Source organism: Podarcis filfolensis (assembly GCF_964270895.1).
Source record: "Podarcis filfolensis genome assembly, chromosome: 12".
In the NCBI taxonomy this organism is placed as follows: Eukaryota; Metazoa; Chordata; class Lepidosauria; order Squamata; family Lacertidae; genus Podarcis; species Podarcis filfolensis.
The window spans coordinates 14,145,015-14,170,605 of NC_139614.1; the positions used below are offsets into that span (position 1 = coordinate 14,145,015).

At 44.4% G+C, this 25,591-nt stretch overlaps 1 protein-coding gene across 1 annotated transcript in view; it reads right to left on the minus strand.

The window, feature by feature from the left end:
- POMGNT2 (protein O-linked mannose N-acetylglucosaminyltransferase 2 (beta 1,4-)) overlaps nt 1–21,663 on the minus strand; it is a 44,682-nt gene extending 23,019 nt beyond the window's left edge. Inside the window, exon 1 of the mRNA XM_083578053.1 lies at nt 21,481–21,663. The gene's annotated coding sequence lies outside the window, so the exon portion shown is untranslated. The remainder of the gene's footprint in view (nt 1–21,480) is intronic.
- Between the last annotated feature and the right edge of the window lie 3,928 nt (nt 21,664–25,591).

Consider the following 25,591-nt stretch of genomic DNA (forward strand, 5'->3'; position numbering starts at 1 on the left):
TGTTCCATATCCAGTTCTAACTGTAGCTTCTTGTCCCACATAGAGATTTCTCAGGAGACAGATGAGGTGATCAGGCACTCCCATTTCTTTAAGAACTTGCCATAGTTTGCTGTGGTCGACACAGTCAAAGGCTTTTGCATAGTCAGTGAAGCAGAAGTAGATGTCTTTCTGGAACTCTCTAGCTTTCTCCATAATCCAGTGCATGTTTACAATTTGGTCTCTGGTTCCTAAAATAAAATAAAATAGTGGAACTATCTTCTGAGCAGGCAGGCATAGGCTCACACTATAAATGTATTATTTTGGGCAAGAACAAGACCCCACCCTTAGGCTACATGCACACCCTACATTGGAATCACCAAACCCACAACAAGAATCATGGGAAGTGTAGTTTACCCTCTGCACACATCTACAATTCCCAGCACCTTTAAAAAACTACAATTCCCAGGAATCTTGGACAAATGTGTACTTTAAATAAATGGTATGTTTGGAGTCTCCTTTCCAGGTCCTTTCAGCTTCTGTCCAATATTATTCCAGTGGCCAATAACCTACAAATAAAAGCATTAAATGTTTTATTAATACAGTACCTTGGATCCCGAACGCCTTGCGAGTGGAACATTTTGGCTCCAGAACGCCACAAACCCGGAAGCGACTGTTCTGGTTTGCAAACGTTCTTCGGAACCCGAACGTCCGACGCGGCTTCTGCGGCTTCCGATTGGCTGCAGGAGCTTCCTGCAGCCAATCAGAAGCCATGCCTTGGTTTCCGAACATTTTGGAAGTCGAACGGACTTCTGGAATGGATTCCATTCAACTTCCAAGGTACGACTGTACATAAAAAGGTGCTCAAATTAAAAAGAAAATGTATTGTCTCCCTTGGTTTCCATGCAAGAGCTGTACCGCTTAGCATTTTTTTATTCCTTAAATGTGTTTTTCTTTTTTTAAAAAAATAAGAAGACATACCTATGATATTGCCATAATGAGGAAGGCAGACGGCGTGAAACACGCAGTCTTTAAAGTGCCAGCTGAGCCTCTTTTTATTTTTCCTCGCATATATCCATAGCACCCCACTGTGCATCTTTTTTTAATAAAAGAAAGGGTTGTATCAGGAGAACGCCTGCAGATTGGGACAGGAGTTAGTGCATACATATGGAAATCCACTAGGAAAACAAGAATTTCTCTCTGATTTCTACATGCACAATAAATAAGCCACTTTAAAACGGCATACCTCAAGCAGAATCCAACAAAATCTGTCCTTCCCTAGACGTATGGATCTATGAAGAGAAGATGTATCTTTCCCTTGCTAATTTCTTCCAGATGCAAGTATGAAAAGGAGCATTCAAAGCAGATCAACTTTGAAGAGGAGCAACCATATATATAATCCCCACCTGCTTTGTTTGGCTTTCTTATAAAAGGTAAAAGTAAAGGGACCCCTGACCATTAGGTCCAGTCGTGACCGACTCTGGGGTTGCGGCACTCATCTCACTTTATTGGCCGAGGGAGCCGGCATACAGCTTCCGGGTCATGTGGCCAGCAGGACTAAGCCGCTTCTGGCGAACCAGAGCAGCACACGGAAACGCCGTTTACCTTCCCGCCGGAGCGGTACCTATTTATCTACTTGCACTTTGAGGTGCTTTTGAACTGCTAGGTGGGCAGGAGCAGAGACCGAGCAACGGGAGCTCACCCCGTCGCAGGGATTCGAAACGCTGACCTTCTGATCGGCAAGTCCTAGGCTCTGTGGTTTAACCCACAGCGCCACCCACATCCCCGGCTTTCTTATAACTGACCAATAAAAACTCCTTGCAGCCGGAGATCCTATGTGGAATCATATCCCATTGACGACACAAGGGCTGAAACATCGAGGTTCATGCCAAAATTAAAAAGGCTGTCTCCTCAGTGGATAGAAAAGGTAAAGGTAAAGGACCCCTGGACAGTTAAGTCTAGTCAAAGGCGACTGTCGGGGTTGCGGCCCTCATCTCGCTTTCAGGCTGAGGGAGCCAGCGTTTGTCCACAGGTCATGTGGCCAGCATGACTAAACCACCGTGAAGGAAATCAGAGCGCATGGAAACACCGTTTCTCTTCACGCCGCACCGGTACCTATTTATCTACTTGTACTGGTGTGCTTTCGAACTGCTAGGTTGGCAGGAGCTGGGACAGAGCAACGGGAGCTCACCCTGTCACGGTGATTCGAACTGCTGACCTTCCGATCAGCAAGCCCAAGAGACTCAGTGGTTTAGACCACAGCGCCACCCGCGTCCTACCTCATTGGATATATGAATTGTGAGCTGGTGGGGCACTTTCCTCAGTGAGAGAGTTACCCTAGTGTTGCATTGCCTTACATCTGGCTTGCACCCAGTGTTCTTCGGACTGAGTTGTAAAAGATGTATGATGTTAAAAAGGAAAAGGAAAAAGGCTATTACAGTCAAACCTCGGATCCCCAACGCTTCCGTTTTGGAACGTTTTGGCTCCTGAACGACAAAAACATGGAAGTGAATGCTCCAGTTTTCAAACGTTTTTCTGAAGCCAAACGGCTAAGGGAGCTGGGCATGTTTAGCCTGGAGAAGAGGAGGTTAAGGGGTGATATGATAGCCATGTTCAAATATATAAAAGGATGTCACATAGAGGAGGGAGAAAGGTTGTTTTCTGCTGCTCCAGAGAAGCGGACACGGAGCAATGGATCCAAACTACAAGAAAGAAGATTCCACCTAAACATTAGGAAGAACTTCCTGACAGTAAGAGCTGTTCGACAGTGGAATTTGCTGCCAAGGAGTGTGGTGGAGTCTCCTTCTTTGGAGGTCTTTAAGCAGAGGCTTGACAACCATATGTCAGGAGTGCTCTGATGGTGTTTCCTGCTTGGCAGGGGGTTGGACTCGATGGCCCTTGTGGTCTCTTCCAACTCTATGATTCTATGATTCTATGATTCTATGATTCTATGATTCTATGATTCTATGATTCAAACGTCCAACGTGCAAGAGTGCAGGAAGCTTTTGCAACCAATCAGAAGCCATGCCTTGGTTGTTGAACATTTCGGAAGCCAGATGGATTACGTTCGACAAATGAGGTTTGACTGTATTATGATGATGATGATGTCCATGCACATTTCACTCTGCAAAGAAGGAAAACAGAGGACTCTGCTTGAAGGAGATTACAGTCTAGATATGGAAACAAGAGATACAAGAGGGGAAGGAGAAGAAAATGGGGACCATGGCTTTATTCCAGCTTTATTTCATTACATTAGGGCATTGGGATCAAAGAGTCTTTCCTCTTTCAAAGGGTGCAGGTAAGCCAGTCCTTAAACACCCCTCGCTTTTTGAAATCCTTCTTCATGTCAATGAGCGCTATTTCATTTACCACACCTGCCTGATTATGCTTATAGGGATTAGAGAACTGGGCTCCAAAACTGCCACACGAACATCTCTCGTGTCCTTGCATTAATGGCAGAAATCACAATGCAATGGATGGGGAAATGTTCATAGGCAATGATGCCCCCTACTGATATCTGAGGAGCTCCAATGTAAATCAGGGATTTAAATGCCGCTCACAAGAAGCTGAACAACATCAGCACACATTATTATTATTATTATTATTATTATTATTATTATTATTATTATTATTATTATTATTATTTTATAGAGAGAATGCTGCTAGGAAGCATCATGTATCTGGGGGCCCAGATTATATTTTTTTTGGGGGGGGAGAATGAATGAATTCCTATGCCCCACAAATAACCCAGTTGCATTTTAAATAAAAGGACACATTCTACTCATGTGAAAACACACTGATTCCCGGACTGTCCGCGGGCCGGATTTAGAAGGCAATTGGGCCGGATCTGGCCCCTAGGGCTTAGTTTGCCTATCCATGGGATAGAGGCTTTCAGAGCAGAGGTCACTGATGCCTTGTGCTTGATACATTAGCACAAGTTATTTCAGAAATTAAGAAACAACTACAGAACTTTAAAACAATGCATTTCCCCCAATACACATATTTTTGTATGTAAACAAAACATTTTAGGCTCTTTCCAATACAAATTTTGCTAAACCATTATACTCAGAGCGCCACAAGGTCACTGTGCAATGAGACTCATCACAGCTTTTCTTGTTCCCTGCATCTGTAACCATGGCAACACTGGAGATGCCATTTACTTGGAATCAGGAATAGAAAAAAAAAAAATCAGCACAACGCCTGGTGGGGGTGTCACGTATCGGATATCTTGGGAAACATTTTTAATTACTGTGCTCACTTAATTACGGCTGCCGGTTTTCTCTGGCGATTTGCTTTTCTGTAATTGGAGTGGCTCATTGGACATTGAAATAAATCAGTTACTTCTTTAGCCACGTTTATTCCAAATGGCAGAAATTAAACTCGTTTGAGGATTCATGTGTCCCTTTCAGCACCATTTGCTCTGCAATCATATCCTGAAAGTAAAACCGCTAAAGGTTTTTTTCCCCCTGATTGTGTCCCTGGAGTGGCTCCACATTCAACGGACCAGCCTCAGTCCCTGTTCCCTTCACCTCAAAGCTGCTTTGCAAGATCCATGTGAAAAGTCAATTTTGTTGCTGTTTAGTCGTGTCCGACTCTTCGTGACCCCCTGGACCAGAGCACGCCAGGCACTCCTGTCTTCCACTGCCTCCCACAGTTTGGTCAAACTCAAGCTGGTAGCTTTGAGAACACTGTCCAACTATCTCGTCCTCTGTCGTCCCCTTCTCCTTGTGCCCTCAATCTTTCCCAACATCAGGGTCTTTTCCAGGGAGTCTTCTCTTCTCATGAGGTGGCCAAAGTATTGGAGCCTCAGCTTCAGGATCCGTCCTTCCAGTGAGCACTCAGGGCTGATTTCCTTCAGAATGGAGAGGTTTGATCTTCTTGCAGTCCATGGGACTCTCAAGAGTCTCCTCAAGCACCATAATTCAAAAGCATCAATTCTTCGGCAATCAGCCTTCTTTATGGTCCAGCTCTCACCTCCATACTTCACTACTGGGAAAACCATAGCTTTAACTATACAGACCTTTGTTGGCAAGGTGGTGTCTCTGCTTTTTAAGATGCTTTTTAAAGAAAAAGTCAATTTACCCTTCTCAAAAATCAGCCTTCACCAACTTGCTCCAATAATAATAATAATAATAATTTACACCCCGCCCTCCCCAGCCAAGACCGGGCTCATGGCGGCATACATACATACATCATACAGATGTTTTGGGCGACAACTGCCATCTTTCTCTCCTACCTCTTTTGCAGAGGACAGTATCCTGACCAGGGAGAGAGAGGGGATGTTAACTAGTAAGGAGGAGGAGGCATCAGAGCTGGAGTCAGAAGGGCAGGAGACAGTCTTGTCACCACGAACCAGGTACTGTCTTTGTAGATAGGATCAGATGCACCCATCACAGTGGAACATGTGTGTGAGTGCACAACAGACTTGTAGGGCAAAAGAGTCCCATGGGTGAGCCTTCCCCACCTCATCTTTAAATGCTTGGTGGAAAGGGGTATGTCAACTTGTTGGGACAGCTTCCTAGCTTCCATTCAGTTACGGATGGAACCTTGACATGTGGACTTTGTGCTTCCTGTCGAGTAACTTCCGTCATAGAGCTTCAGTATGCTGATGACAACGAGGTGTGCACAAGCTCGGAGGATGACCTCCAAACCATCCTAAATATCTTTGCAGAAGCTTACGAGACGCTTGGCCTATCACTCAACATCCCAAAAACCAAAATGCCGCGCCAACAAGCACAAAACAACCCCTCTGCAGCACCACAAATCCAACTCAATGGTGTAACGTTGGAAAGTGTCTATCACTTTTCCGACCTGGGCAGTCATCTTTCTACATTGATGCCAAAATCCAGCATCGACTGAACTCTGCAAGTGCAGCTTTCTCCCAATTGAAGTGCAGAGTATTTGAGGACCGGGACATTTGCAGGGAAACCAAAATGCTTGTTTACAAAGCTCTTGTACTACCAACCCCACTGTATGCTTGTGAAATGTGGACCACTTATGAATACCATCTCCAACTCCTCAAAAGATTCCATCAACGGTGTCTCCAAAAAAATTTACACATCACTTGGGAAGACAGGTGAACTAATCCCAGTGTACTGGAAGGAGCAAAGATCACCAGTGTCGAAGCAATGCTTTTTCAACATCAACTTTGTTGAACCGGTCATGTTGTTCAGATGCCTGATGATCGTCATCCAAAGCAACTACTCTATTCCGAACTTAAAAATGGAAAGTATAATGCCAGTGATCAACAAAAGAGGCTCAAAGACTCTCTCAAGGCAAATCTTTAAAAATGTAGTATAAACCAGCAACTGGGAAACACTGGCCTGCGAGCGCCCCAATTGGAGAACAGCCTTTACCAAAGGTGTTGTGGACTTTGAAGATGCTTGAACTCAGGACGAAAGGAAGAAATGTGCTAAGATGAAGACATGCTTGGCAAACCCTCACCGTGATCAACTCCTGCCAGGAAACCTATGACCCACTGTGGAAGGACGTGTGGATCCAGAACTGGCCTCCACAGTCACTTAAGGTCTCACTGTTAAAACCATGTTCATGGAAGACAATCTTACTCAGCTATTAGTGATGGCCAAAGAAGAAAATAAGAAGTTATTACCCCCAATAAAGATCTCTTCCTTACTTGCAAGCAAGAGCCTCTGTTGCATTTTGGGATGGGAACCTAAGACCCATAGGGGGTCTGCATCCTGGTGGGGCTAGGGTCAGGTCCAAAAGGTATGGGGCCTTTGCAAAAGGGGTGCAGATCCAACAGAATATGGACTCAAATAGGGGTTGATTGGTTTCTAAATTGGGTCCAGAATAAATTGAATTATTTTTCCAGTTTTGGGATGGGGTGGTTTCTTTGCCTAGGACTAGTTTCGTTTCTCAAGGGAAGGAAAAGTGGAACACACACACACACACACAGAGAGAGAGAGAGAGAGAGAGAGAGAGAGAAGAGTATCTTCAGTTTTGTTCTGCATGGCAGCAAACACACAGGAGATGAGGTGGTCGAATGATAATAGCTATGAGCCCGTATCCTTTAAATGGCCAGGAGAAGTAAGCAAGGAGAGAGGAAGTCATTAGCTATTAGTACGAGTCACCCTTGTGGTGATGCTAAATGTGAAGTCAGAGGCCACAAGTAAGGAACCAGCGATTTGCAGTAGTGACAGAGTCAATGGAAGGGAAATGGATAGTTCCTGGTGTTATTAGCTGTGTTCATTGACTGAATGAGGAGGAAGAAGTAAAAAAAAACAAAAAAACAGAGTTCTTTCTGTTGGGGATAATTCAGACTGAAATTCCCAAGTGTCAAAAAAGGTTGTTTATGTATGCCACTACTGCAGCCCACGTTTTGTTAGCCCCAAAATTGGAAAACAAGTGAGGTATCAACCAAAGAAGAATGGCAACTTAAGTTGACAGAACACACGCAACTCGCAGACTTAACATATAGAATAAGAGCAGAAAGAAGAACATACGTTTAGAGAAGATTGGAAAACGTTTATTGAATATATGGGAAATAATTGTGTACATCTGAAAACATTTCTGGATCATTTTTTTACCGGTTTTAATGTATGGTTTTATGCTTTCATTGCTGTAAGCAGCATATTATTTATCTATCTCTGATCTAGCGGTATAAAAATATTTTTGCAAGTAAATTTCCACTGGAATGCTGATGAATTGTCCTGATGCAGAAATGTGGAAAACCAAACTTGCAACTGGAAGAGTGAGCAATGGAGAGAAACCAAAAGTGGCAGATTCATCCATCTCTAGCTGACAGTATTTAAGCTAGAAGTGAAATCAAGAGAGTATTCTTGACTCATGAAAGCTCAGGGTCAAGCACTGCGTTAACCGTGGTTTGTTTTTGTTTTTTCAAGCATGCTTAAGTTGGCTGTGTTTATTTTGAAGGAAAAGCAGCTAAAGGGAACCCCAAACTGGATTTATCTCCATTGCTGGGCTGCTATTCTGCTGAATGTCCACATCACTCCTGTTTGCCCTCTGAAGATGCTCTAAACTGCAGCCTGCAGCCAGAGTAATAATAATAATAATTGTCAGGGGCTCAGGAGCAGGAGCACAGGGGAGAGAGGAAATGGAGAGCGAAGGGGAAGAATCCGAGGGCAGCGTAGGGGAGTATGACAGTGGCCCGAGAGATTCCATGAGCTTCTCCAGTGAATCAGAAGATTCCCAGAAGGGGGCGCCGATGGTCAGGGCAAGGGGGGTCCCAGGGGGAACGCACCAGAAACAAGGAGCCAGCAGGGAACCCCGAAGCAGTAGCGGGGGATCAGGACCAGTTTCCCCACCAGAGCGTAGTGGGGGGGAAGAGTCACATGTGTCAGGGCCAGCGTCTCCTCCAGCGGGGAGAGAAGGTGAGTCAGGGCTGACCACGCCTCCAACGGAGGGGAGGTCAGTTGCAGCTAGCCTCCCCGAAGGGGGAAGCAGTGACAGCAGCAGTGAAACGGTCAGGAGGAAAGTTGCTGGCTGGGCGCGCGCGCCAAGTTCAAATGTACAGGCGCGAGGGACAGCAGGAGACCCGGATTGGGAACCAGCTCCTAAAGCCCGCTGGAGGGAGGGGGAAGGCTCAGGGGATTCAGCGTCAGAAGAGTCTAGAAAGGGCGAGACCCCAACAGACAGGCGGAACCAGAGGCGGAAAGAACAGAGGAAGAGGTGGAGTAAGGCTAGAGTCTTAAACTGGTGTATGGGGGGAGGAGACTCAGACGGAGCATCAGCGGTCTAAAAGTTGAGACGTAGAGCTGCACGCTGCGGTTCTGGAAGTGAAACTGAACTTCAATAAAGACTTTCGTATTTAACAGCGAAGTGGCGTTGGTCCTTTGTGAGCTGGGACCTTGGGCAGCTCTGACTAATAATAATAATAATAATAATAATAATAATAATAATAATAATATCTATACCCTGCCTATCTGGGCAGCTCCCAACAGAACACCAAAAACATGACAAAACATAAAACATTAAAAACTTCCCTAAACAGGGCTGCATTCAGATGCTTCTGAAAGGCAGATAGTTGTTTATTTCCTTGATATCTGATGGGAGGGCATTCCACAGGGTGGGCACCACCACCGACAAGGCCCTCTGCCTGGTTCCTTGTAACCTCACTTCTCACAGTGAGAGAGCTGCCAGAAGACCCTCAGAGATGGACCTCAGTGTCTGGGCTGAATGATGGGAGTGGAGACGCTCCTTCAGGTATACTGGGCTGAGGCCATTTAGGGCTTTAAAGGTCAGCACCAACACTTTGAATCGTGCTCGGAAATGTACTGGGAGCCAATGTAGGTCTTTCAGGACCAGTGTTATATGGTCCTGGCGGCCGCTCCCAGTCACCAGTCTAGCTGCCGCATTCTGGATTAGTTGCAGTTTCTGGGTCACTTTCAAGGTAGCTCCACGTAGAGCACATGGCAGTAGTCCAAGCGGGAGATAACCAGAGCATGCACCACTCTGGTGAGACAGTCGATGGGCAGGTAGGGTCTCAGCCGGCGTACCAGATGAAGTTGGTAGACAGCTGCCCTGGGCACAGAAGTGAAGGTGGGAGGAAGAAGAGGGAGATATCTGGCCAGAAACTGGGATAGGGCCTGATCCAGACAGGGCCATGATCCAGTCCAGGAGCCCAGGCCACCCTGCATAGTGAAACCATTTTCTGTCTTTAGTGTAATGTGTAGCTTGGCCTTGAGTCTGCCTAGCTGGCTGAGGCAGAAAACTAGGACTAGGGGGCTGGTGGTGTGAGAGGTAAACTGCAAAGAATCCTGGGAACTGTAGTTTGTTAAGGGTGCAGAGAAAAGCTCAGTGAAGGGAATAGGAGGTTCTACATTATGGGGTGCTGTAGGGGTCAATCTTATCTCTGGTGCTATTTAATATCTACCTGAAGCCATTGGGAGTGGCAGGGCTTTTTTTCAGCCAGAACTGTTCCGAAATAAACATTATATAAACATTACAGATATGTTTAGGGAAGTTTTTAGTGTTTTTAATATTCTGTTGGGAACCGCTCAGGTTTCCCCAGCCACATGGGTAGGGTATAAATTATTATAATTATTATTACTATTATTACTATTATTATACAAGGGAGATGTTCATGTTAAGTTCCAGCACCTCTTTTTTCCCAGAAAAACAACACTGCGCTCCATAATGTTGCAAAAGAGACTGGTTGACTTGGCAACTATATCAACTGAACAAGCCCTTGACCCAAAAGAATGGGTGACAGCATTTGTCTGAAATTTAAGCGACTTAGATTTGTGCAAAAACATTTCCTTTTGCATTTGAGAACGATAATCAAAGATTGTTGCCTCGCAATGGTTTGTTTTCTGTGCTGAGATCAGATCAATGTCCATTAAAATCCTTGTTGATGAAAGAGTGAAAAAAAAAATATTACTCATCAACCAGCTTTGAAGGCCTTATTATAAATTTAAGGGGAAATAGTCACCTGAACAGTTCCACTCAGATTCTGACAGAGGGCAGTATTTAGTTTATTTTCACCACACACAAAAATATTCCCGAGCTCTTTAGCTTAATAGTGCTATTTAGGAACAGAGCGAGAGAGCGAGAGTAACTGAAGCAAAGTTGTTAATCAGGATCAACCCTTATGAATGTGAGTCATTAATTAAATCGTTATCCACCACTGCCAAAATGTCCTAGGTATTCAAAGGAACAGAGAGCGGCCTTTCTTATTTGTTCATTTTTTTATAAATAAATAAATAACCACACACGCAAAAAAGAATCAGGAGGTAATTTTGAGGAAAGCTTTGCTTGTACAAAGAAACCATTACTCAACTGTAAAAAATTCATTTCTATTAAATGGCAGCCTCTAAAGAGCTTGACCCGGTTACAATTTAGTCAATGAGGTTTGGCCTTAAAAGGGCATGGAATAAAACCAAAGCCTTCATTCCGCTAGGCAGGCTTACAGCGAGGAAGCGTAAGCAGGAGCTGGGCCCTGGTCTGACGTTGTGGTGGGAACATTTGCCAGGGCAATTTTCCCTTCCTCTTAGTCCAAGAAATGGTCCACAGTCGCTAATCCAAGTCCTCCTCTGCGCTATGCACCCAAAGTTCCCCACCCCTGAATTTAAAGGAAGGAAGGAAGGAAGGAAGGAAGGAAGGAAGGAAGGAAGGAAGGAAGTTCCCCATCCCTGAATTTAAAGGAAGGAAGGAAGGAAGGAAGGAAGTTCCCCATCCCTGAATTTAAAGGAAGGAAGGAAGGAAGGAAGGAAGGAAGGAAGGAAGGAAGGAAGGAAGTTCCCCATCCCTGAATTTAAAGGAAGGAAGGAAGGAAGGAAGTTCCCCATCCCTGAATTTAAAGGAAGGAAGGAAGGAAGGAAGGAAGGAAGGAAGGAAGGAAGGAAGTTCCCCATCCCTGAATTTAAAGGAAGGAAGGAAGGAAGGAAGGAAGGAAGGAAGGAAGGAAGGAAGGAAGTTCCCCATCCCTGAATTTAAAGGAAGGAAGGAAGGAAGGAAGGAAGGAAGGAAGGAAGGAAGTTCCCCATCCCTGAATTTAAAGGAAGGAAGGAAGGAAGGAAGGAAGGAAGGAAGGAAGGAAGGAAGGAAGTTCCCCATCCCTGAATTTAAAGGAAGGAAGGAAGGAAGGAAGTTCCCCATCCCTGAATTTAAAGGAAGGAAGGAAGGAAGGAAGGAAGGAAGGAAGGAAGTTCCCCATCCCTGAATTTAAAGGAAGGAAGGAAGGAAGGAAGGAAGGAAGGAAGGAAGGAAGTTCCCCATCCCTGAATTTAAAGGAAGGAAGGAAGGAAGGAAGGAAGTTCCCCATCCCTGAATTTAAAGGAAGGAAGGAAGGAAGGAAGTTCCCCATCCCTGAATTTAAAGGAAGGAAGGAAGGAAGGAAGTTCCCCATCCCTGAATTTGAAGGAAGGAAGGAAGGAAGGAAGTTCCCCATCCCTGAATTTAAAGGAAGGAAGGAAGGAAGGAAGGAAGGAAGGAAGGAAGGAAGGAAAGAAGTTCCCCATCCCTGAATTTGAAGGAAGGAAGGAAGGAAGGAAGGAAGGAAGGAAGGAAGGAAGGAAGGAAGTTCCCCATCCCTGAATTTAAAGGAAGGAAGGAAGGAAGGAAGGAAGGAAGGAAGGAAGGAAGGAAGTTCCCCATCCCTGAATTTAAAGGAAGGAAGGAAGGAAGGAAGGAAGGAAGGAAGGAAGGAAGGAAGTTCCCCATCCCTGAATTTAAAGGAAGGAAGGAAGGAAGGAAGGAAGGAAGGAAGGAAGGAAGTTCCCCATCCCTGAATTTGAAGGAAGGAAGGAAGGAAGGAAGGAAGGAAGGAAGGAAGGAAGGAAGTTCCCCATCCCTGAATTTGAAGGAAGGAAGGAAGGAAGGAAGGAAGGAAGGAAGGAAGGAAGGAAGTTCCCCATCCCTGAATTTGAAGGAAGGAAGGAAGGAAGGAAGGAAGTTCCCCATCCCTGAATTTAAAGGAAGGAAGGAAGGAAGGAAGGAAGGAAGGAAGGAAGGAAGTTCCCCATCCCTGAATTTGAAGGAAGGAAGGAAGGAAGGAAGGAAGGAAGGAAGGAAGGAAGGAAGTTCCCCATCCCTGAATTGGAAGGAAGGAAGGAAGGAAGGAAGGAAGGAAGGAAGGAAGGAAGGAAGTTCCCCATCCCTGAATTTAAAGGAAGGAAGGAAGGAAGGAAGTTCCCCATCCCTGAATTTAAAGGAAGGAAGGAAGGAAGGAAGGAAGTTCCCCATCCCTGAATTTAAAGGAAGGAAGGAAGGAAGGAAGTTCCCCATCCCTGAATTTGAAGGAAGGAAGGAAGAAAGAAAGGAAGGAAGGAAGGAAGGACCCCATCCCTGAATTTAAATGAAGGAAAGAAGAAAGAAAGGAAGTCCCCCATCTCTTATGTACTAAGCTTGGATCCTAGTCCAATAGGCAAGGAGGATCCTAGAATGCAGGAAGTTAATCAGACTATTAGGCTGGTAGGATCGTAGAATGTAACAACTGATTGGCCTGCAGGAAAAGACCAATCAGGCTCCAGGAGGGAAGCAGAATCAGCCAATCAGATGGGACTCATTGTGTAAATAATGTATATAAAAGCCTGAGGTTTGGGGGGGGGGCAATTAAATCACTGTTTTACAAGCTGCAATAAAGAGCATGAAATCACTACAGGACTCTGAGTATATTTCACCATCCCTGAATTTAAAGGAAGTTCTCCATCCCTGAATTTAATCAAAGGGAGGGAGGGAGGAGGAAGGAGGAAGGAAGGAAGGTCTACTCATTGTCAGGCTCTCCTAAGAGTAGATCTGCACTGGAAAACATAACGGAATGTTTTCACACCGAACGAGGGTTAAATGACCTGTTCTTGGGTGAGCTGCACTGCCCATCCCAGCCTGGGGAATAAATAGCTAAGAATGCTTAAAAGCCATTGTTTTTATACCGATCTTGTTTGGTCAGCTGTTGATCTGCAGTCTGAAATTGACGTTAGAACCAAATCCTTTATTCCCCAGCTGTGAGATGCCACCGAGTGGGGATGAGGTCGCTGCTCGGGGGTGGGGTGAGAGGAGGGGCAGAGAGCTCTTTGCATCATCCGGAAAGTGATATGCCCCCTGGCCATTTCGGAAACATAACTGATGGCCTCCGGAGATTACTTGATCCAGCATTACATAATCAGAGCAATGGAAAAATTGATGCACCATAAAGATCTGAAGGGACAAAGCCAGGAATAAAAGCTTCGGGTGGGGGTGGCGTGGAAACACTGTGTGTGTAAGGAAAGTCGAGGGATGTTAAGAGGAATAGGCACTCTCTCAATCTCTCATTAAGCATCAAGCTAGACCATTAGCATGGGCCCAAACTGCATCCGATTTGTCATCATTGATCATGTTTGCATGATGTCTTCCTATATTTCAGTGGTCAGAGTGGATATTTTTTAAACACACACACACACACACACACACACACACACAAAACAGATGGCTGTTCAATATCTAAGCTCCAGCAAAAGTCAATGGAAAAATCGATGGGCATATGACGGACAGTCGCACTTCCTAAGAAAGGAACCTCTCTCTGATTTCCCATCGTACTGAAAATCCGGATAGGATTCAGCCTCGCCAGGGAAAGTGACGGAATGGTGAAAGGGGCCGTGTGCGTGGTGATAAGCAAAATATCACCTCTTCTTTTTCACTCAGACCCCAAAGCACACGGGAGCCCACTCTGATCCAAAAACTTGCCATCACCTTAGTCCCTTAATAAAGACTATTCTGCCAGAATTACATGAAGATGATGTACAGATGGTACACAACACCAGTGCAGTTAGGGAAAATGTACAAAACTAGTTGGAAGTGTCAGGAAAAGGAGGGGACATTTTATCGTATGTGGTGGGATTGTAAGGTAATTTTTTAAAAAGGGAAATGATATACAACGAATTGAAGAAAATGTTCCATTTAACATTTGTTAAAAAACCTAAAGCATTTTTATTAGGGATTGTAGGGAAAGATCTGCCAAAAAAAAGCTGAAAAACATCTTCATGTATGCAACAACAGCCGCGAGAGTTTTAATATCACAAGGATGGAAGACTGAAGAAACCCCAACTAAAGAATCATGGCAAGAAAAATTGATGGACTATGCAGAACTGGCAAAACTGACATACAAGCTATGGGACAAGAATAACTGTGACTTTAAGGATGAATGGGAACCCTTTACAAAGTATTTGAAGACGCAACAAAGCGAACTGGACTCCTTGGCTGGCTTTGAATAAACATTCACAAACTTTTTATTGATAATAATCAGCTAAATAGTTTGAGGATCTATACAACTGTGTAACATGCAGAAAACAGTATTTTTAGAGAAACCAATGACTGGAACTGAGGGAAGTCAGGGGGTGGGGGGGTTCTGTGGGGGAGGGAGGAAAAATGTGGGGGATAAGGATGATATGTTTCTGGATAATATGTTTTGTTTCAATTTTGAATAAAAGTTATTTTTTTAAAAAAAAAGACTATTCTGCCAAGATCTTAGGTAGATAATTTCACCCCGTTTTCTGAAAGGCTTCGGTTTTAATCCAAACTTTTCACTCTTGAGAGCTTTGCCGCTTGACTTTTACCTGCTCAGTGGTGCAATTCTGTGCATGACTATCCAAAAGTGAATTCCGTTGAGTTCAATGGGTGCATCTTCACGCAGTTAAACTATGGAACTCAGTGCCCCAGGAGGCCACGATGGTCAACAACTTGGATGGCTGTAAAAGAGGATGAAACAAATTCATGGAGGAGAGCGCTTTCAATGGCTACTAGCCGGGAGAACAGAATTCTGGACATGATGTGGGTTTTTTTGGTTAAATAGTTTTTATTAATTTTCCAGTTTAAAACATCCAATTATCATATCAAATCATAATCCAATAAAAATAAAAAAATAAAATAAAAAAGATCAAATTATCTTCTGAATTATAATTATTAATTTTTGGGACTTCCCATAGTCTGGATGAAATATACTCAGAGTTGAGAGTGGATTTCATGCTCTTTATTCAGCTCATAGTGGTGAGGAAGAATGAAAGTCCCCCTCAAAATATCTGCTTTATATACATTATTTACACAATGGGCTGCACGTGATTGGCTAATTCCGGAATTCTCCTGTAGGCCAATCAGGTTGTGGATTCACTTCTATCTGGAGTTGGATTGGGTGGCTCCTGCCGACCAATCATACTGCTGCATTGTTCTAGGACCAATCAGACTGCTGCATTCTGAATCCTATTATACTAGGACCAATCAGACTGCTGCATTTTGGATCCTATTGTTCTAGGACCAATCAGACTGCTGCAGTTTGGATCCTATTAAACTCAGTACATAACACTGGACCTTGAAGCATATCTCCAAATCTCAATCCTGCCTCTCGTCGTTGTTTCCATATTTCCACAACTCGATTTTAACGCTCTGAACTTCTTTGTCTCTGGCTCTGCGATTCTCAGTCATGTCAGAAATCGTATATCCTTCGTCCGTCGAATACAGCTTTGTTTGTGTATATATACTTTTCCAACTGTCTTTTTACTAGTGCAGCTTCATTTGGTTCCATTCCAATCCGAGCTGTTATCCAACTCTGAATTCTGGACATGATGGGTCAATGGCTTGGTCCGGCAGGCTTTTCTTATGTTCTGTTATGTGGTCGGTGTTTGAGACTACAATCCTATACCTGCTTACCTGAGAGCAAGTCCCACTGAACGTGATGAGGCTTACCAACGGGTAGGCATGCATGGGAACACACTTTTTAATTTGCTGTTTTTTAAGGACTGGAGACCACCTTGAATATTCCTTGAATGAAAAAGAAATCTGTAAATGTTTGCATTTGTCCTTATTGCAACATCTCGATTTGTTCTCTAGTCTGCATGTAAATAATAATAGCATGTAAAACGTAAAGGTAAAGGGACCCTTGATCATTAGGTCCAGTCGTGACTCTGGGGTTGCGGCGCTCATCTCGCTTTATTGAACGAGGGAGCCGGCGTATAGCTTCCGGGTCATGTGGCCAGCATGACTAAGCCGCTTCTGGCAAACCAGAGCAGTGCACGGAAATGCCGTTTACCTTCCCGCCAGAGCAGTACCTATTTATCTACTTGCACTTTGACGTGCTTTCGAACTGCTAGGTTGGCAGGAGCAGGGACCGAGCAACGGGAGCTCACCCCATCGCAGGGGTTCGAACTGCCGACCTTCTGATCGGCAAGTCCTAGGTTCTGTGCTTTAACCCACAGCGCCACCCGCATCCCTATAATAGCATGTAAAGGAGAGCAATTGGTTTTGAATTTTTTTTTGGGGGGGGTTGTTAACGGTAAATGTTTGCTCAGCTAGTCATTGATAAGAAAAATTTGCTCTTCCTCTCGCAGGTTAACTGGACGGAAGAATTCTGAAAATATTCCTACAGATCCTGACACCGCTGTGCCCCTCTAAGCATCTTAATGTATGGGGGGGGGAGCAAAACTTCAGACAGATTGAGAGAAATCTGACAGCATCACAGCAAATAGTACTCTCAGATTGATCACTGACATGAAGCTGGCATCTCTGACAGGCAATGATTATGTTTTTCCTATCATGCATTTAAAATACGTTGGAAGAGCCCTTTACCGTACAAAGTACGTCCTTCAGAGCAACAGGTTTTTAAGAAACCTGGACAAAGATTCCTATCCGGCAAGACGGGGAAAGTGAGGTCCCCCATATATTGTTGGACTACAACTTGCATCAGGACCACGTGGCAGCACGTCCAATGGTCAGTGTGATGCTAGCTGGAATCCAACCATATTTGGAGAGTCAGATATTTCACATCACTGCTGTCTAGTTTCTCTTCCTACTGCAAGGAAATAGCCACCTCAGACAGTGGCGTAGCGTGGGTTGTCAGCACCCGGGGCAAGGCAAGTAATTTGCGCCCCTGCCAGGTAGGGGCAGAGAGCTGCGAGTGCGAGCGTGCCCCCCCATGTTGCGCCCGGTGCGGCCGGCCCCCCCTGCACCCCCCACGCTACGCCACTGACCTCAGAGATCTCAGAGAATTGTGTTTCATGGATATTTCGCAAACCAGTGTTCAGATTGGTTTGGAGTTTTCATAGTATGCTGAGATCCACACACCATGATCATGTCGCTCCTTGCAGCTGTTATAGGAAAATCTTCCAGGCTCACTTGGATTGCCAAACAAAGATACCAGCCAAGAATATAGGAGCAAAACAGCAGCCTGAAGGCCTTTATTGTTGCAACAAGGCTTCCAGCCATCACATGGAAGAAGCAGGAAGAAGCCCAGAACATAGGATGGCTCCTGTTATGTACTGAGTTGAATAGGATCCAAAAGGCAGCAGTCTGATTGGTCCTAGAACAATAGGATTCAGAATGCAGCAGTCTGATTGGTCCTAGAACAATAGGATTCAGAATGCGGCAGTCTGATTGGTCCTAGAACAATAGGGTTCAGAATGCAGCAGTCTGACTGGTCCACAGGAGCCACCCAATCCAGCTCCAGGTGGAAGTGAATCCGCAACCTGATTGGCCTACAGGAGAATCCCAGAAATAGTCAATCACTATAAATAATGTATATAAAGCCGACATTCTGGGGGAACTTCCATTCCTCCTCACCACTATGAGCTGAATAAAGAGCATGAAATCCACTCTCGACTCCGAGTATATTTCAGCTCCCTTTTTTATAAGTTTCCCTTTTTACCCACAACACCCTTAGTGAAGCATCACACATACATCATATATACATCACAGCTGTGTCGTAATCTGGGAGGGGTCTCCTGGCAGAAACCTGAGCAACCAGGTTTGCCCCCATCCCTCCCTAGACCTCCACTTCCTACCCGTTAAGTAAAACAAAAGGTGAGTGTGTACATGTTCCTGTTCTCCCGGTCAAGTTAATCACACCCCTTTGTCTTGACCAAGATTTAATAATAATAAGAAGAACAATAATAATATGGAACAGATCAAAGATAGGGGTGGTCTGTCGTTGGGACCTCGCTCGTCCCAACCAAAGAAGAATGGCAACTTAAGTTAACAAAATATGCACAACTCACAGACTTAACATATAGAATAAGAGATCAAAGAAGAACATACGTTTAGAGAAGACTGGAAAACGTTTATTGAATATACAGGAGATACATGGCTGAAAACGCTGGCGGCATTCAGATAAATTCAGCAGTGTAAATAAGTTTTGATGGATGCAATAATGGAAAACTGAATGGTTTAGCTTTTGTAAAATATGCAGGGATTTATGATATATAAAATGAACCATGGAAAGAGAAGAAGGGAAGTCATTGATATCTGAAGGATGTAAAATGAGTATTTGAAATTGTAAAACAGAATATATGGTATATATGAATGAAAGAAAATAGGGGCAGTCTGGAAGTACCCTGAGTCACATTTGTCAAGAAATGAAGAGAAGATAAAGAGAAGCACTTTCAGTTCAACTTCATGGGTCCCTACACTAGAGGTGTGATCCATGAAAGTTGAACACTGCCTCAGCTATTGTCAGTATCAAACACACTCTCTCTCTCTCTCTCTCTCTCTCTCTCACACACACACACACACACACACACATTTCTTGAATTATTTTATAAAATCGATTAGCAATAAAAAGTGGATGAGGAAAGGTGTGTTGGCGATACATCATGGGCACCAGCCTATTTATGTTCTCCACAGCCATCTTTGCTCTGATTCTAGCTGGAATTTTTTGCAGAACTGTTTCTTGCAAGTTCACGTTGGGACAGTAAAATATATGGAATGGGACCACAGCTCTTTTTGCCAGTCCTGTTGCTCTTCAAACATTACATCTCCATCTCCAATTCTTGCTGGAGTTTGTACTGTTCAGCCCCCCACCTTGGCCAACCAGTTGGTTAACCATTCAGGATGAGCCATTGCAAAGGTTTGCCAAAAAACCAACACCAATAAAACTCTTTTGTTTATGTTATCTGACCTCTGGGCCTGTCATGGGTGGTGTTCTCTGATAAATTGTGTGCATTGCATAAAAGGAATCTCTTTAAAGTTAGCAAATATTTTAATCCCCTGTTGCTAGCGTCCTCCTCTGTCCTGTCCTGACCTAGTGAATTCCAGTGTGAGAGCTGTCAGATTCCAGGTTGACTCATTTTAATAACCTGCTCTTACGAGTGCTTGGCGAAGACAAATAGCAGAGATCTTGTGTCACAGTGCAAATAAAAGCAGAACAAAACAACGAGTTTGTTCAGCGTGAAGCATCACATTCGGAGAAGTTGTTCATAGGTTAAATATTCAGTAGACGCAATAACCAAGACTCAGAGTGTTTTGTTCCTCCTTTTTTAAAAAAAGTATTCCTCCAAGATGACCTCTCTGGTTACCAGAGGCCAGCATGATCCAATCTACCAATAAGTTTGGCATCAGCCACTGTCTTAACAGACCAGATTCCACTCACTTTAAGTCATAGCTAAAGACACAGGAAAAGACCCAAGCGATTTGGTCATATGCTATGATTCAAAAAGCGGGGAGGATGTTGCGACTGCAGGCATTGCGAAACATACTGGGCTGGGGAGAAGAGAGCTGAATTGTTGTAACAACCCACCCGGAGTTATTTGAAGGACCAGGTGCGCAGCCTGGGAGTCATTTTGGACTCACAGCTGTCCATGGAGGCACAGGTCAATTCTGTATCCAGGGCAGCTGTCTACCAACTCCACCTGGTACGCAGGCTGAGACCCTCCCTGCCCGCGGATTGTCTCCCCAGAGTGGTTCATGCTCTAGTTATCTCCCGCTTGGACTACTGCAATGTGCTCTATGTGGGGCTACCTTTGAAGGTGACCCGGAAACTACAACTAATCCAGAATGCGGCAGCTAGACTGGTGACTGGGGGCGGCTGCTGAGACCACATAACACCGGTCTTGAAAGACCTACATTGGCTCCCAGTATGTTTCCGAGCACCGAGTGTTGGTGTTGACCTTTAAAGCCCTAAACGGCCTCGGCCCAGTATACCTGAAGGAGTGTCTCCACCCCCATCGTCCAGCCCGGAAACTGAGATCCAGCACCGAGGGCCTTCTGGTGGTTCCCTCATTGTGAGAAGCAAAGCTACAGGGAACCAGGCAGAGGGCCTTCTCGGTAGTGGCGCCCGCCCTGTGGAACGCCCTCCCATCAGATGTCAAAGAGATAAACAACTACCTGACATTCAGAAGACATCTTAAGGCAGCCCTGTTCAGGGAAGTTTTTAATGTGGGACATTTTAGTGTATTTTTGGTCTCTGTGGAAGCCGCCCAGAGTGGCTGGGGAAACCCAGCCAGATGGGCGGGGTACAAATAATAAATTATTATTATTATTATTGCTTCTTTCCATCTACAGCAGGTAAAGTTCCTGCAGCCAATCGGAAGCCGCAGAAACCGTGTCGGACGTTCGGCTTGCAAAAATAGTTCGCAAACCGGAACAGTCACTTTCAGATTTGCGGCGTTCGGGAGCCAAAACGTTTGAGAACTAAGCTGTTCAAAAACCTAGGTACGACTGTATTTCCATCAGAGAAATGTTGGAGGGGGAGTCTCTGTTTTCATCAGAGAAATGTTGGAGGGTGTGGAATCGGATGTCCCTATTTTCATCAGAGGCATGTTGGAGGGCGTGTAAATTAAAGAAACAGCGAGAAAGGAAGGCAGGCAGTCTACATAAACAGCAAGAGGGGTGGAATAATGGTTATTACCAATGATTTTTATTTTTTTAATGATTATGTGGGCCTTTTTCTAATTATTAAGATGGTGCACTTGGCACACGACGCCGAAGGGATTGACTTGGTAATCATCTATAAAGCGCTCGAGTAGCCAGAGCGGACTCCCATGCAGTCATTTTCTCCCTGGACAGAGGGAGAAATAAACTCTCCCCGTATTTATTAGTATTATGAGCTGTCAGGTTAGGAAGATTTATTCCAGAGTTACTGCAAGGCATGGCTTTATCGTCTTGCTGCCTCCACCAGAACAGCACTACAGGTGAAAACATCGAGCCCAGCTAGGCCTCCTTTTGGGTCCATGAAGCATTTTTTAATTCTAAGTACAGTGCATAGCTGTCAACTTACAGATTTGAAAATAAGGGACCAGCAGCCTTGAAAATAAGGGACCAGCAGCCAAAATAAGGGACCTGCAGCCTCACCTGTTCCAGGCACTCCAGTCTTCCTGTCCTCCTGCAGTCTGGTCAAACTCATGCTGGTTGCTTCGAGAACACTGTCCAACCAACCTTGTAACCAGAGGTTCAACTGAATAGAATCTGAATCACATGCACCACAAGGCCTATGTAGCCTCAACTTAAGATGGCTCCCCGGCCTGGCTTTGCACTGCAAAGTTTGCAGCAGCACATGCAACAAAATGGCATCCAGCATTCAAAAACCCCCTCAGCTTGCATTAACTAGCCACACACAAGGCATGCAAGCTCCACCCCCAGTCATTCTTAGACTTCTTATTGGGTGAGCAACACAGACAAGCAACACAGTTGGAGCCTCCCTCCTCCCTGGCCGGCAGGGAGGGAGGGAGAGGAGCTGCTTCCTTTGAAATTTAAGGGACATCATTTAAGGGCCATTTAAGGGACATCCATCAATAAGGGACAGCAGCGGGACATGGCGCTGGAATAAGGGACTGTCCCTTCAAATAAGGGACACTTGACAGCTATGGTACAGTGGTACCTCGGGTTAAGTACTTAATTCCTTCCGGAGGTCCTTTCTTAACCTGAAACTGTTCTTAACCTGAAGCACCACTTTAGCTAATGGGGCTTCCTGCTGCTGCCGCGCCGCTGGAGCATGATTTCTGTTCTCATCCTGCAGCAAAGTTCTTAACCTGAAGCACTAATTCTGGGTTAGCAGAGTCTGTAACCTGAAGCGTATGTAACCTGAAGTGTATGTAACCCAAGGTACCACTGTAATGGCAATTCGGTGCTTTTAAGCTACGTCAGCCGCAGTATTAAGAAAAGGGCACTTGTGCCTCGCCAAACAAGAGGAGCTGCATCACGAGAGGGCAAAATAGGACACCGATTTGCATGAAATCTGCATGCGCTAATCTATGTTTAACATTTAGAAAAAATGTAATTTAAATAGAAATGCCATACATCTTAACTTAGTGGAGAAGACTGTGGTCACATGACTTTTGTGCCCTCTCAATCTTCTGTCCTAACTGTGGATGGAAAAGATTCCAGCCTCCTCCTGCTTGTCCTTCTTGAGCTTTAATTTATTTAGATCTTATTCTTATTCTAATTGAGCTTTAATTTATTTATTGCGTTTCTATCCAAATTATTATGTTTCTATATCTGTTGGAAGCTGCCCAGAGTGGCTGGGGCAACCCAGTGAGATGAGTGAGGTATAAGTAATAAAATTATAATTATTATTATTATTCAAGAGGACATCCCTATTTTCACTGGAGAAATGTTGGAGGGTATGTGAAGGCAGCTGTAGTATGCCCACCAGAGAGCTACAATTCCCAGTACCCTTAAAAAGCTACAGTTCCTATGATTCTTTGAAAAATGCCACGTGAGCCCAAAAATGTAAAGAAGCAGAAGTCCCAGCAAAGGAAGAATGGATACAAAAACTTAAGGAATATGAAGAAATGGTGAAACTTACCGGAAGAATAAGATATCAAGATAACAAACTTTTCCATAAAAGAATGGGAATGGTTTGTTGAATATTTGCAGATAAATTGCAAACAGATAAAAACATTGGCAGGATTATTGAAATAACCTGCAGTTTCAAAAGAGTAAATAATTAAATGAATTTGGATATGCATAAGGTATTAAGGGTGGCGCTGTGGGTTAAACCACAGAGCTAGGGCTTGCCGATCAGAAGGGCAGCGGTTGGAATCCCCGCGATGGGGTGAGCTCCCGTTGCTTAGTCCCTGCTCCTGCCAACCTAGCAGCTCGAAAGAACATCAAAGTGCAAGTAGATAAATAGATACTGCTCCAGCGGGAAGGTAAACGGCGTTTCCGTGCACTGCTCTGGTTCGCCAGAAGCGGCTTAGTCATGCTGGCCACATGACCCGGAAGCTGTACGCCGGCTCCCTCGGCGAATAAAGCGAGATGAGCGCCGCAACCCCAGAGTCGGTCACGACTGGACCTAATGGTCAGGGGTCCCTTTACCTTTACTTAAGGTATTAAAAAATTAATTTAAGGAACCGCAGAAAGAGGGGGAAGGAAGTCAAACTTTAAAATGTTAAAATGATTGTGAAATTAATGAAATGTTTAAATTTGAAAAGTATAAATAAAAACTTTAAAAAGAAAAACGCCATGTGCTTTAAGTGTATGTTGTGGATGTGACTGCCCATACTACTTCTTGGGACATATGTGCCAGTTTCCTGGGGTCCTGGGTGCGCGCTGCATGGTACCCTGGGCACCCATGGTTGAGGGGCCAAGTTGGCCCTCCTGTCTTGGGACTTGCCTCTCAGTAAACAGGCATGTGATTTTGTTGCATATCTAGGCTGTGGACGATCATTTGTCAGCTCCTTCGCTTCAGAATACGATGATCTCCTAGTCCCACAGATATCCTTTTAGAACCACCGCAGCAACAAAACACTGCCAGAAATCATTTGCACCCCTCTAAAAGGGTAACTGGGAAGTAATCCTGTGATCTGGTCTTTAGCAGGATTTCTTCCAGGGCTATTTCCCTTGTGAATGTGATCTCCCTCCTGCAGGTGCGATCGGCGAGTTGCTCAGAATAGCTCCACCAGGCAAAGTTCAGAATGTCTCGCATCTGCTGCTGGCCAGTGATAGATTGCCGAGTGGAAAAAGAACAGTATTAGAACCGTTGCCAAAGAAAGTTCCAGATGCAAGGGCTCCATTTTTCAGTGGATCACTCGAGGAACATTTTTTTTTTCCATTTTCTGTTGCATGAGATTTTTTCAGCTGTTCTTATATGTTCTTTCAATGCTGATTTCAAATCTGAAATCGATTTTCGTGTACATGCTATAGTTATCTTTCAATTTCCGACTTTTGCCAATATGTCATATTTACACTGGGGATACGTGGACACTGACACGTTGATCTACCCTAACCACATGGTAATTATTGTTTTGCAAACTTATTTTTTCTTTATTTTTATAGTTTTGTAACCTAAATATTTGTACTTTTCAGATTGGACCATGCTTCTTCAAGGAGACAAAAATGTGTAAACAAATCAGAAATTGTATTTCAGTTCAACAATTACTTTGGTAAAATACATATTTTATGTGCATATGGCTTTAGATACATTTTAGGTCCATAAATTACCATATAGCATATATTCAACACAAAATTTGTTGTTGACAAAGGACGGCTGGACATATAAAGGGCCCCATTACCTTCAGTGGCTTAGGGCCTCATCAAACCTAAATCCAGCTCTGCTTCCAGGAGATCCTGCCTCTCTGTCTAAGACCTTAAAGAGCTGCTCTACAAGTAATTATAATACCAACAACAGCTTTTGAGTGTGCTGAATGGAGGACTGACTCAAGGTAAGCCGGGGACGTCCACGCATCCTGCTAAATGGCTGTCGTGAGTATTATAATTTGTACAAGGACAAGTATAAATAAAAGCAAAATGACAGTATCTGGTAGCCCTGAGTATTATTTTGGAGAGGGTGTTGTCCCATGACACTATCTTCAAATTACGCCTCTTTTTTTCCGACGGCTGGCAGCCAGGAAAAACATAGCAAGAGAAGAAGGAAAAGTCATTGATATCTGAGGGATGTAAAACGAATATTTGAAATTGTAAAACAGAAAATTTAATAAAAATAGATACCATATTTTTCCGTGTATAAGACTAGGGTTTTTTTTTTTTTTATAAAAAAGAAGGTTTTAATTTGGGGTTCTTCTTATACACGGGCAGTGCAGCATACGGTCAGGCGATTGGTTGCAGCCGCGAGCAGGAGAATCTCAGCGGCGATGGAATGGGTGATTGGTGGCTGTGTGAAGGGTTGTTGATGATTGGCTGCCGCTGTGGCAATAGGGCAGTCTTTTTGCGGCAATCCCCCCCTTTAAAAGCTCAACAACTCTGGGCAATCCTCCCCCCATTTTCTCAATTTGGAGGCCCCAAAAATGTTGTTGTTGTTTAGTCGTTTAGTCGTGTCCGACTCTTCGTGACCCCATGGACCAGAGCACGCCAGGCACTCCTGTCTTCCACTGCCTCCCGCAGTTTGGTCAAACTCATGCTGGTAGCTTTGAGAACACTGTCCAACCATCTCATCCTCTGTTGTCCCCTTCTCCTTGTGCCCTCCATCTTTCCCAACATCAGGGTCTTTTCCAGGGAGTCTTCT